Genomic DNA, 14,098 nt, shown 5'->3' with positions numbered 1-14,098 from the left:
AAAAGAAAGTTTATATTACTTACTTGTACATTGACTTTTTACAAAAATTGACCATGAATTCATAATTTTTTTAAAAAGCAGAAATGTGAGAAACATACTTTATTTAACATAACACAACAACATAACATATAACAATGAAGACCTTTTGAAGAAAATATTCTAATTTAAATAGAGATAAAATAATCTAATTCAAAATAATAGGTCAGACAAAAAACAAATCATAAAGCAATATATAAAAGAAGTAACAACTGTGACAGAACATGCCAGCATTTTGAGAAGCAGCCAAATCAGGTATAGGGATAAAAATTTCTTTCCCTATACAACTTTATTAACAAAGTAGAAAAAGACAAGATCAACAAATTGATTGTCACTTAAAAAATTGAAAAGTGGCAAGCAAAATTCCAACCAAACAAAAAAAGAAAATTTTTAAAATGAAACAATAACCCACTGAATTTTTTAAGAGGTAGGAAAAACAAATTTCCAACCTCATAAATGAAAAAAAGAGAAGATATTATTAGAAACTATTTTGCCCCATTATATGTAAACAAAATTGGAAGAAATGGAAGAAAAACTTTAACACACACATATTACCCAGTTTACTAGACTAAGAATTAGACAATATAAGTAAACCATTCTAGAAAAATAAATTGAACAAACCATAAATAACTTCCACAGGTATAGTGGGGACCCAGGACCAAATGGATTTACAAATGAATTCAAAGTATCTACAGAGGTTTCAAAATATGTAGGTACATTTGCAAAGTTGTACCTGGACATTATTTGTATACAACTATAAAATACTAAAGAGATACAGACCTATATAATGAGAGAACTATTAATTCCTTATGCATAGAAATGTGCTAACATAATAAAATTGCAGTATTTTATGAACTTTTTGTTTATTTATAACCATATTGATCAAAGTAATAATGAATTATTTTATAGAACTCAAAAATATAATAATGAAATTTATATGGAGGACAAAAAGGATTATCATATCAAGGGAAAAATGAAAAGAGGAAATGAAAGGAGCCTATTATGATTAAGTCTCATAGTACAAAGCAAGTGTTCATTGATAATTTGCTGCTGGTTAAAAAATAGAGTGGTTAATCAATGGAAAATATTAGCTACAAACATATAGAATCAAATTAACACAGTGACATAATGTTTAAGAAACCCCCCAAATACTAGTTGCTGGAATAAGGACTCGCTATTTAACAACTATTCTGGAAAAATTGGAAAGCAGTTGGATGGAAATTAAAACAACTTTCCACATTATATAAAATGATAAACTCCAACTACAAATAAATCCTGTTGAGCTAATACTGTATATTTAAAAGGTGATATCACAAGCTAATCTTATGAATAGAGGAAGAGCTAATGATTAAATGAGTCAAACAGAAGATGACAGAAAATAAAATGAAATATTTTGATTATACAAATTTTAAGGTTTTGCAAAAACATATATAATTCAGTAAAAATTAAAAGGAAAACAGGTAACTGAGGGGGATAGTACTTAGTGTCTCTCTGATAAAAGTGTCATATCCAAAATATATAAAGAACTGATTCAAATTTATAAGATTAATATCCATTCCCCCATAAAGAACATATATGAATAATTTTTAAAAGAAGAAATCCAAGCACTCAACAACTATATGAAAAAAAAATGTTTCATGTAACTAGTTGAAGAAATCCAAGTAAAGTAACTCCATGGTTCTAAACATAAACCAAACAGATTTTCAAAGATGACAAAAGAGGAAATTTATAAATGTTTCAGGGGCTTCAAGAAAACAGGAAAACTAGGGTAACATTGGCAGAAATGTGAATTGACACTGTCCATCCATTCTAGAAAACAATTTGGAACTATGCCCCAAAAGTTATTAAATTATGCCAGGTCCTTTGAACCAGCGTTGCCTTTACTAGGCCTGTATCTCAAAATCAAAGAAAGTCATAAAAGACCTAAGGTTTCTGTTTTGTTTGTAAACCTGTTTTTAAAAAGTAGCTCTTTATATAGTAGCCCTAAATAAAAACTTCATATTAGGGAATGACTAAGCAATATTATATTAATATAAGTAAATATTACTGTACCATGGAAAAAATGAAATGGAAATTTTCAGAGGAAACTATAAAGACTTTCATGAAGTGATACAGAGTATATAGAACAAGAAAAATAATTTACATAAAGACAACATTATGAAGAAAAGTAACTTTGAATGATTTTAGACCTCTGAATAATGCAAAACTAAATGATGATTCCAGAGAAGAAGAAACATGTCATCTACCTCTTGCCAGAAAGTTGATGGATTTCAACTCTCAGTTCCACCTTGTATCTTTTAGGCAGATGAAAAACAAAGAAACATATTATACTGGTTGAAGGAGCTGAGGGAAACTATGCGTATGTGTGTGTGTGTGTGTATGTATGGTATGTATGTATATAAATAATGATTTCTGTATTATAAGCACTTCTTTGCTAGAATTATTTTGAAATATTTGTGCATATATTTTATCATAGAAGTCTTGTCAAGTTTACAATTAATTCATAAGGTACTAATCATGAATGTTTTACTCATCTGTTCTTCTGAATCTCAAATATCATACCCCCATTATTCCAAAATACTTTCCCTTCCCTCTAAATAAATACTTATAATTTCAAACTCTTTATTGTTTTGGTTCAAAGTCTGTGACATGTTTGTGTAACATAGTTGTAGATATGTAGTACTTTGCAAAACTATTCATTAGCATTAGCATTTGTTATTGGATTATTTTTAGTAATCAATCTCAAATTAATGATTACTTGAGTTAAACAACTGAAATATTTTGGTTGATTGCAATGTAACATCAATCTACATATATAATATGAACTATTTCAGACTTGTCATTTTCATTTTGCTTTGTACATGTCACATGTCCTGATGTTGTTTTTATTTGTGCATCTTTATATATATGTATATTTCAGAGGTATCACAAAGGAATCATATCCTCTTCTTACTTTGGGCTTCAAACCAGTGTTTTACAATAGCTACATTTTATAGACTGGTAATTTTGTTGTAATTAAACTTCATGAATATGACAATTCATATATAAGTTCTTTTATACCCCATGAGAGGATGTGCAAAAGAATTTCTGCTCAGCTCATTGTGAAATCTTAGTATGTCACATTGGCTCATTTTCCACGTTTCTTCTCAAGAAGTGCAAACTACATATTAATTAATTTTTAAGCCTAGGCATATTAGATCCAGAAGGCATATTTTTCTAGATGACTTGACAAAAAGGGCAATGTCTTTATAGATTTAGTACAGGCCATGAATTAAGCACTTAGGATGTAAAATATAAAGAAAGTGACATTTATAGAATTGTCTTTGTAAAATTATCTTCAGCTATGGTTGACCTCATCTCGGCAACACCTCATCTTTCTTGATATTTTGATTTTTATTAAGATGAGTAATTTGTGTATATTCTCTCAGTGTATTACTTACCCCAAAGCCCTTTCTGTAGAATTCTGTACTTCATATACTAATATAAATCTTAAGCTGTTTTGTGTTCTGATTATATGAATGATTTTTAAGGAAAAAGTAAGTCCTTACCAATTAGTTTCCAGAAGGAAGCAGCCACTGAATTGGAAAAAATAATTAAAATTTTATTCAAGAGTTTCTATTTTAATGAAAATCTTACAATCTTGTGCATAGAATAGGATTTCAGATGAACATATTTTGTCAACATTTTGAATTTCCACTTTTTAAAAAGTAAAAAATTAATTTATAATATCATAGAAAGACAATAAAACTAGGAATGATGAGATAGAAGTTCTAGTTCCAACTCTGACATTGTCTGTGTGATATAGGATTTTTCTCCTTCTTGGCCTGAGAAATCATTCTGTCCCATGTTATGCATAATTATTTGTCTTTAAGTTTCCCACATCCCAGACATTCAAACACAAAACATATGTTAATTATTTTAATTAACTTACTTGAGAAAGAAACCACAGGAAGTATAACATAGAAATGTGGTAATGATGATGGTACAAACGGAAACTGTCTTTTTATCTTAAAAGCAATAGAAAGACAGATAGTTATCAAATTGTGCAAGGAGACATTCTATGCGATAACACACAAATTGTTTTAAATCATTCTTTTCAAGTGAAGAATAGTGAAGAAGCAAAGTAACTCACCATTAGATTGAAGTAAAAGGCAATCATTTTTTGCTCACTGAATGCTAGGATGCTCATTTAAGTTTTATTAAAAAGAGAATGAAATTTGATAGAATTAAGAATATTAATGAACTTGTGAGGAACCTATAGTCTATGAGTATGGAATAAAATGGTGTTACCGGGTCTTATGATGGAAATGACAGTGTTTAAACAAAAGAATAATGAATTTAGATTTAAAAAATGGTGTGAGATAGGAAAGGACCATTATAGGTTCCCCATGAATTTATCATGATGCATATGTATTTTTTTGCTTTCTATTATTCTGTTATGTTTTGCTATTAGATTATAAACTCTTGGAAAACAGGATACAGATGTATTCCCCTTTGATTTGCACAATCTTTAGCACAGTGTCAGGAATCAATATGTCCTTAGAGCTTGTTGATTTTGATACTATAGCAGGAATACAAGTAGAATGAATAATGCTGCTATGAATTTAGACATCTATGTACATATAAATATATTAAATATCTTTCATTTTCAGAAAAAATGACTTTCAAACCAGAATTTAGTGGCCTATGTTTAAAGCTTTAGGAAGTTGCCTTGTCATGAACTTCTTGCTGCTTGTCAATCAGCCAAGGGTTTGTCTACAAATTCAACTACAGGGATCTAAAAGGACACATTGTTATAGAATCATAACATACTTTAATAGCACTTTTATTTATAATTAGAAGACTATAAATAGTTCCTTTCATCAGTAATGCTAAAAAGATATCTACTCCCATAATGATTCCATAATTTTAAGCTTCAATAGAATTTTGATTCTGGCATTCTGAACTTTGCTAGATTGGGGACCAGAAGGTTAGAAACTCTTAGATAAAAGTCCATACTACAAATTCATAATCACTTCATATTTGCTAATCCTGTCTCTAGTTCAAATCTGTTATTTAATCACTGTTGGGAAATTGAGGTGTGGACACATATTTCACCAACGCAACTCTTAAAAATCATAATCTTAGAGTTTTCTGGAAACATTAAGTGGTTAAGAGCCTTGCCAACTGCTATATACACACAGTATGTGTCAGATACATAATTTGAATTTAGATCATCCTGGGATAATATTAACATATTATCTGACTCTATAAATCATATCAATGGCTTCTCATATGAAGGTATGAAGGTAACCTTGAGTTTTTAAGTCTGTGCCATTAAAGGATATTGTCTAAATGTTTTCAGTAATCTGAAGAGACTTGGAATACAGACTAAATATCTGAAGTTCAGCGAAGTACAGAAAGTTGTCAACATAGTTCACTAGGATAGGATTTTTTGAGCCAAAGCAACTTATAATATGACTCTAAAATATCTTAATCTATAAGCGATACTATTTTGTTTCCACAGTAATAGTAGCAATTTGTAGAAAGGAGAGAGAAAACAAATTTTTAATTAACTAAGATTCTTTGTAGACTATTAGAGATGGAAGAGACCTTATCCTTCATTTGATTCAACCCACATATAATCAAGATTCCCTTTTATAGCACCTCCATTGATCACCCAGCTCAAAGACCCCCAATGAAGGGGAATTCAATTCCTCATGACATGACACATTGCACATTCTGATTGCCCCAACTACCGTCTATGAACCAATAGATGGTAGAACCATAGTTCTGCCTTTTGGGGCCCAGAAGAAGAAATCATGTAAGCTATTGTGTCCTTCAAAATGCACTCTCTCCAAGTGAAATATTATAAATAGTCTTAACAAATCTTTGTATAGGAAGTTGTTCCACTTGTTTATGTCTTTTCTAAAAGCTAATGCTCAGAACACTATATATGTAACATGACCAGTGCATACCTTATTGACACTGAATCATTATTAATGTAGAAAAAAAGTAGGGCGGCTAGGTGGCACAGTGAGTAAAGCGCAGCCCGGAGTCAGGAGGACCCGAGTTCAGCTCTGGCCTCAGACACTTAACACTCACACAAAAAACCTAGCTGTGTCACCTTGGGCAAGTTACTTAACCCCAATCGCCCTCCAAAAAGGCAAAAAAAAAAAAGTAGAATGAACTTCCTTCTTTCTCTGGATGCAGATAGTGAGTCCCCCTAACTGGAGGTCTTCAAAGAAATTCTTAATGACAACTTTTGTATTAATGTCAGAGAGAGTATTCTTCTTTAAGCATTGGTTGGATTAAATAGCCTTTGAAATTGTATGATTATGTGTTAGTTAATCATATATTTTATTATACTTCTTGGTTGCTAGAGTATGAATCACTGGTGTGGTGAAGAGCTGTTTTTACTTTTCTTGAATTGTGTTATTCTTTTTTTTAACCTCCATGGTCTTGTCTTCTTACTATAGATCTGTGAACATAAGAGATCTGGAGATGCCAATAGATTGCAAAACCAATAAGAGTCATCACCACTACGCAATGCAAGGAAGCTAATATCCCATCAGTTGTAGAATGGTTGAACAAGTTTTGGTATATGATTGTAATGGAATATATATTGTGCTATAAGAAATGATAAGTTCTGCGATTTGAGGAGGACATGACAAGACTCGCCCAAAATAATGAAGAGTGAAATAAGCAAAAGCAAGAGATAATTTTATATAATAAGAGCAATATTGTTTTAAGAATGACTTTGAGCAAATATCCAAATTAGCTATGAAGGACATATAAAGAAAGATGCTATCTGCATCCAGAAAAAGAATTGACAAATAGAAGTATGTATAGAATAATTTTACAGACACAGACACAGACACACACACACACACACACACACACACACATACACACACACCTGTAGTCATCTTTGGAGGTATGGAGGGAAGGAAAAAAGAAAAGGAAGAAATTTACATGATAATTTTGTTGTATATTTGAAAGGAATTAGAAGTGTATAGTAGATTTGCAGTTTCATGTACAATCATCTTTTTTTTATTGTACTGTTATGAAAATGCTTACCTGTCATCATGGTAGAGAAAGTCTGACAATGTAGCCTGGAGAGGTAGCAAGGCAGGTCAGAGTGACGGAGGTAAAGGAAAGAAACTAAGGCCTGATTCAAAGTCCAATAAGGTGAAAGAGTAGTTTTTAGTATTTTTATTTATTTTATATTTAATTTATGGAATAAAACAAGCATTTGCATAAGATAGTATAATAAAAAAGATGATTGTACATAAAACTGCAAATCTATCATGTATAGCTTCCATTGCTCTTAAATATATAATAAAGTTACCATGTACATTTAATTTTTTTTTCTCCTTTTCTTCTTTCCTTTCCCCATGCCCTAGAGATAGACACTATTAGACACAGATATATGTATGTGTATATGTGTGTGTATGTAAAATCATTCTATGCATATTTTAAATTATCAGTTCTTTCTCTGGATTCAGTTAATATTTTCCTTTATATGTCCTTTGTAGTTAATTTGTATATTTATAATTGTCAAAATGAATAATTCAAAATTGTTCTTGAAACAAAATTGCTATTACTATATATACGATGTTCTTTTCTCATTTCACTCTTCAGTATTTTGTGCAAGTCTGTCCGTGTTTTGTTTTGTTTTTCTAAGAACATTGAGCTGGAATAAAAGGTCTTTTTAAAAGAGAGGAAAGTCCAGGTTGGGCAGCTAGGTGGTACAGTGTGGATGGTCACAAGGAGTCAGACACTATTGAAAACAATACAACAACAAGAAACAATAGTGAAAGTTCCAGTTATGAATATGTCAAACACATCTTCATTAAATATGTTATCACTGTATGTTACATGTGTTATCTGAATGTAACTACCTTTAAGAGGGTCATATTGAAGTATTATCTTATGGATTTTAAAGGTATTTAGCAAGACTAAAATTAGTCACCTAGTAAATTAATATTTGCAGTTTCCATTGCTTCCCATACTCTATTAGGCCCTGCCATTTCCCTTAATTTTACATTGTAAAGCCAAGCACAAGCAGTTTCTGTGAATAGCTTCAAGGTTCTGATCACATAGTATAGTCAACTCTCTTTTTATTCAACAGTAAACCAAACCAAAATATTCACAGAAACCAAAGTTCAACATTCATAGCAGTATAACATAACAACTTATTACATCAGTGCCTTCCTGTTCCACCCCTTCCTGCTGCATCAGCAATTTCCTCCCACCTCCAAATCACAGGCTCAAAGGCACTTGAATAGCTGAAACAAGTTACTAAATAAAATTTTGTTTGCCATTACATACATGCAAAAGAGCTCAGTGAAATCTTGCACTAAAAATATTTTCTTTAATGTTATTTTAAGCATATTTAATGATATTTTATTAATAATATTTTATTACTAATGATATTTTCTTTAGAGTTACTTAAGCATAATTTACTTCAGGACTGTCCCACTTTCTCACCAATTTAAAAAATGTGTAACCATTATGTAAAAAGCCTTGAATGTCCATTCTTTCCCATAAGTGTTTGATTATTTTTGATGCATTCTTCAATTCATTTTATTATCTGAGTTAACTTACTTTCTAATTTGTTTAGTATATTGTTGGTGTGATACAACCAGGTTTATCTCTGCCTCCCCTCCAAAAAATGGATTAAGCTAGTGTAATCCAACTCCCAAAGTCTGTTCATATGGGACTCACTTCTTAGTGATGGAGATCAGTTCCTCATACTAGTATGAGGAATGAGAGAAGGGGAGAAGAGAGCTCTTCATTCTTCAGGACCTGCTTCAAATCTCTTTAGATTTTTGACTTCTATCTTCAGGGAAGAAGATTGAAGATGCCAACCTCACTCCAGGTTACAGAAGGAAAGATTTCTGGGAAGAAGCTGACATGAGAGGAGCTGCCAGTCTCTAAAATGTTACTATCCCCACTTAACAACACTGAGAACATTAGAAAATTAAGATTAAAAATTCTCTCTCTCTCTCTTTCTCTCCCTCCCCCCCCCCCATATTATTGTGGCACTGGTATTTAGTTGAGTTATTTAAGTTGACCTTAAGGCTTGGATAACTTGGGGTCCTCCTCTCCCCAATTCATGAAATAATGATCAACTGTTAGCTTGAACTTGGAAACCAAATCCCCTAGACTAGTAATATTTAAGAGAGCAGACAGATATGATTTTAGCCAAGTACTCCATCCTCTGCCCTCTACCACTGCTTCTCCTCTCAGAAGGAATTAAAGTCTTTCTTGGAGAAGAATTGGGGAAGAAGAGACTGAAGATGGCTATTTTGCCTCTCTTTGAGTGATGAAACAACACCCCAATGATATTTGTGGGGATAGCTCTTACAACATTAGTTGTTATTGTTGTTGTTTTTTTTCCCTGAAAGGCAACAAAGTGGGGACTTAATACACTTGGATGTGAGACAAAGCTCAAGCTATATTTACTTTAACATAATTTTCTAGTAGCCTCTGGCCATGTTGACCTGGCTTTGTGGTAATGCAAGGGAGTAAAAAGCCCACCTATGTGAGGTCTGATTCCCAAGAAAGATGACTTAAGTCACCACCCTCTTGACATGTTTCAATGGACATGTTGTTATTTTCAGTCATGTCAGACCCTATTTGGCTCCATTTGGGGTTTTCTTGGCAAAGATACTGGAGCTGTTTACCATTTTCTTCTCCAGATCATTTTATAGATAAGGAAACCGAGGCAAACAAGGTTACACAGCCCAGGGTCATATGGCTAGTGTCTGAGGCCAGATTTGAACTTAGGAAAATGGGTCTTCCTGACTCCAAGCCATATTTATAATACCACCTAGAAGCCCATGGAGATGGAGTTGCTACATCTTCAAGAGTTAAAACAAACTATATCCTTGTTGAATATCCTTTCAATTTCAAGGCTAACTAAATTTCCTTCTGTTATCTGCTTAATGACCTACATATGTCCCATTTTGTCTCAAAATTGAGCCTGAGCTAAGAAAGTTCTGGTTGAGCAGGTCCACCCTTAACTTTAGTTGTAGTTGTTAATTGGGACAAGGTGGTCTAGTGGTTTATATCCTGGTTGAATAACAGGCAGAGCTCTACAAATATGAAAAAGGAAAAAAATGAATAACTAGATGTGATTTCATGTCACTCTGTGACAAAGGCCCTTTTGGTGCTGTAATGGGGATCTTCTCTATGGAACAGGGAGCAGACCTTTTTTCAAATGGAACTCTTTGAGGAGGTTACAGGAAGGGTAAAGAAAGCACCAGTTCTAGTATTTCCTGGTTGCTATTGACCATCTGCCAGTAGAAGTTAGACTTCCAGAATAATAAGACTAATAATAAAAGTAAACTGACATCGTTGTTTAAACAAAAATCGTTGGCAAATTGAAACAGACCACTAAGGCCTGTACTATGATAGATGAGGGGCTACTAATGGAGATACTAGCCATGCAAGAAGAGAGAATTCCCTGATGGGCAATGAAGTCCAGCAGGCTAAAGCCAGAAATCCTTGGATCTTAGGATAAAAGTTTTATTTCTGTCCCAGAGTTTTTCCTGAATTATGCTAAAATCATAGCCATAAGAATGGAGAATGAGACTAGGAGTAAGAAAAAAATTGGGAACTATCAGTGGGGGTAAGCAAATCCCAGGTTTATTCTACTTTACAGAATGTGATTTCTACCACTAAGGAAGGAGGGAGTAAATCAATTTCACCACTGAGGAATTAGACAGAATGCAAGAGAAGTTCAAAGAGCAACCTGAGGAGTCAATGGAGTAATAGCTCCTGAGCTTGTAGAATGGAGTCAATGTAGAGACTCTCTGGAGCAGGGTTTGATAGTCTCTCTCCTGACTTGCTTTTATAGTCAGATAAACTCTAGAAGAGGACTGACTTTTGTCCTTTTTTTTCCAGGTAATTGAAATAGGAAATTACTTGTACCTGGCCGCATAAAGGTGAATTCCCATTGCAGTTGGTCCCCTAATAGAGATCTGCAAAGAAGGGGTTGAAGTTCCTAAGGGAATTGACTTGATATATTGAGGCACTATGTATGTGTGTTTGTGTGTGTGTGTGTGTGCATGCAAGAATAAAGAATGTAATGTCATGCAATTCCAAATAAAAATAGTCAAGTGTAATGTAATGCCAAAAGAAGGCAACTTCCCAGGTTCAAAATACCAGCATAGGTGCTCTCTATTTTATTTAGTGACAAACCAAGAACAGAGAAGATCAATACATGACATCATTCCAAATACAGCATTTACTAAGTGTGATTAAATAATCTCCAAGTACTACCCCACCCCAGGATCTTCCAATCATTCAATCAATTACAAAGTCTCTGTTCTAAATACTTCTCCACCCCTAGGCTATACCTTAATTAAGTCCACCACAAAGCCCCTCTTCTCAAATGGAGATTAGTTTCCAAACATAAGGTCAAAAGTTCCCCACCCCTGGATCACAATTGAATCTACCCCAGAGTTACATCAAGTTTAAACACAGCACTTAATACCCAAATGGAGGTCTTTTCTTCATCTTGACACGAGGCAAGTTCTCAGCAATCTTAGTTCCTGGGGAGACAAGGCTTAGCAAAGCCACAAGATACATTGCCAGTCCCTTCATGAATTTATCCTCTGTCTGTAGAACAGTCCTAGAACCCCTGAACACATTAGCAAAGCCCTCTCCCAGGATTTCTGTAAACATACAACAAGAAAATCCTTCTTCAGGGCTTCTGAACCAACAGAAAGGCTCCCAGACCCCTGCAACAACAGCACTGTCCTTCACCAATGGACAGTATTCACTCTCTGTCTGCAGGACAGTCTCAGGGCTTTTTAGCGAACAGCCAGGTTCCAGGACTTCTTCAACAAAAGGACAGTCTTTCACCAGTGGACAAATCTGGCAAAACAACATCAAAACAGACAAAGTACCAGCAAAACAGCCATGTCTCCTCAGTCCTTGGCAGCTCAGGGGGCAGGTCTCAAAAGTCCAGGGCAATTCAAAGCGGCCACCAGCAATTCTCTTAGTCTCTCTCTCTCCACGAGGTGCTGCTTCCAAAAAGATCTTCCGCCTCTCTCTAGTGTCTCTCCAAATCTACATCACCAGCTCCTCCCAGTTCAGGACTTTCTTTTCACATCAACAAGCCCATCCCACAGGTGGGATTAACAAGCTCTGGGTTTTAACACAATCAATTTGAAAACCAAGCCAATACAGGGGAATCTTTAATTGCCATTACTATCACATCAAGTGGAGAGGTTGATCAACAGTATTGAATTCTAAAGAGAAATCAAGAAGGAAAAAGATTTCAAAGAGGACATCAAATATGACAATTAAAAGATCATTGGTAGTTTTGGCGAAGTCAAAGTAGAGGAACAGGAAGAAATACAAGTTTCCCTTTCCCACACAAAAATGTATAAATATTTTTAAATACGTCTTCTAAACAGATATAGAAAGTGTGACAGATTAAATAATGATCACTAAATCCAAGAAAACATAACAAATGTCAGGAGTCATTTGTCTACTCCAGTTGGGCATGGGGAGATAGAGAGGTCCATGGAAAAAATGGTGACATATTCTGTCTTATAGAGGATTACCAAAAGCATTTAAGCACTCAGGGACTATTCTCAAGAGCATGAAAAGGTCCCGGATGTATATCAGTTCTTGAACTGATGGGGTATAGTTTTGTCACCCACACCATGGTCTATAAAACAGATCCAGGGCAGACTGCAGAATGGACCTGTTTGCTGAGGAATGGTCACAGGCCATGCAAAAGAAAAAGTTAAAAATAAATAGTAGCAGTGTATGTTGGAGTCCAGGACCTGAGCAGAATCTCATTTCCAGCTTTTACCACAATCTGAAGCCTGCAAAGGAATAACTAGGGCAAGAAAACTATAAAAGGGAAGGCTACAGGTCTGTTACTCTGAAATCACAGCTTTTTAACTGGCATGTAGGAGATGACAACACCTACAGTCTCCTGTAGCTCCAAACCAAACCCAGGCCAGGACCTTATAAAGCTCAGACCAAAGGAATAGTGATCAGAATTTGTCCTTGGGCAGACTATTTTAGTAGTACTGATAATTTTCATGAATTGTTCCTGAGAGCCTGGAATAACATGATATTTTATCTCCCTCCAAGAAAGGAACTATATAACCCCTCCCATACTTTCCTTCTAGAAGTGTGCAGAGTCTGGTCCTAATATAAAGTCTAAAGTCAGAAAGAACACTGGCAGTGTGAAAATCATCAATGGTAAAAGTATCCCAATATAAAAAGCTATTATGGTGGCATAATACAAACCCAGAAGAACAGAATGACTCCAAAACATCTACAAAGTCTCAGAATAATGCAGCATGGGCACACATTCAACTAAAATTTCTGGAAGAAATGAAGCAAGAAGATTTTTTAAATAAATAAAATAAGGGCATTGGACCATAAAAGGAAAATAAATGAGAGCTATGGAAGGAAGACTTGGAAAGGGAATTAACAGCTTGGCATAAGAGGTACAAAGCCTTGACCAAGAAAAGAAAAACACCCCAAATAAAAATGGATCAAATAGAAGCCAATGACTCCCTGAAGCAATAAGAAAGAGTAAAATCAAAACACTGAAAAATTAAAGAAAAGGTAAGGTATCCCATAGAAAAGACAATTGACCAGGAAAACAGATCAACAGATTCAACAGAAAAAAGTTAAGAATTGGGGTGGCTAGGTGGTGCAGTGAATAGAGCATTGGCCCTGCAGGCAGGAGGACCTGAGATCAAATCCAGCCTCAGACACTTAACACTAGCCATGTGACCTTGGGCAAGTCACTTAACCCTTGTCAAAAAAAAACAGGAAAGAATTAAGAATCATTGGACTATCTGTAGGGAGAGAGAGAGAGAGAGAGAGAGAGAGAGAGAGAGAGAGAGAGAGAGAGAGAGAGAGAGAGAGAGAGAGAGAGAGACAGAGAGAGAGAGAGAGAGAGAGAGAGACAGAGAGAGAGAGAGAGACAGAGAGAGAGAGACAGAGAGAGACAGAGAGACAGAGAGACAGAGAGAGACAGAGAGACACACAGAGAGAGAGAGAGAGAGAGAGAGAGAGAGAGAGAGAGAGAGAGAGA

At 34.5% G+C, this 14,098-nt stretch overlaps 1 protein-coding gene across 1 annotated transcript in view; it reads left to right on the top strand.

Annotated features, from left to right (window-relative positions):
- DSCAM (DS cell adhesion molecule) overlaps positions 1-14,098 on the top strand; it is an 870,593-nt gene that overhangs the window by 185,339 nt on the left and 671,156 nt on the right. The gene's annotated exons all lie outside the window — the stretch shown is intronic.

Source organism: Petaurus breviceps, unplaced genomic scaffold, assembly GCF_028583685.1.
Source record: "Petaurus breviceps papuanus isolate PSGF00001 unplaced genomic scaffold, PetGlider_PUasm1.0 90897, whole genome shotgun sequence".
In the NCBI taxonomy this organism is placed as follows: Eukaryota; Metazoa; Chordata; class Mammalia; order Diprotodontia; family Petauridae; genus Petaurus; species Petaurus breviceps.
This window is presented reverse-complemented; position numbering and strand designations above follow the sequence as displayed.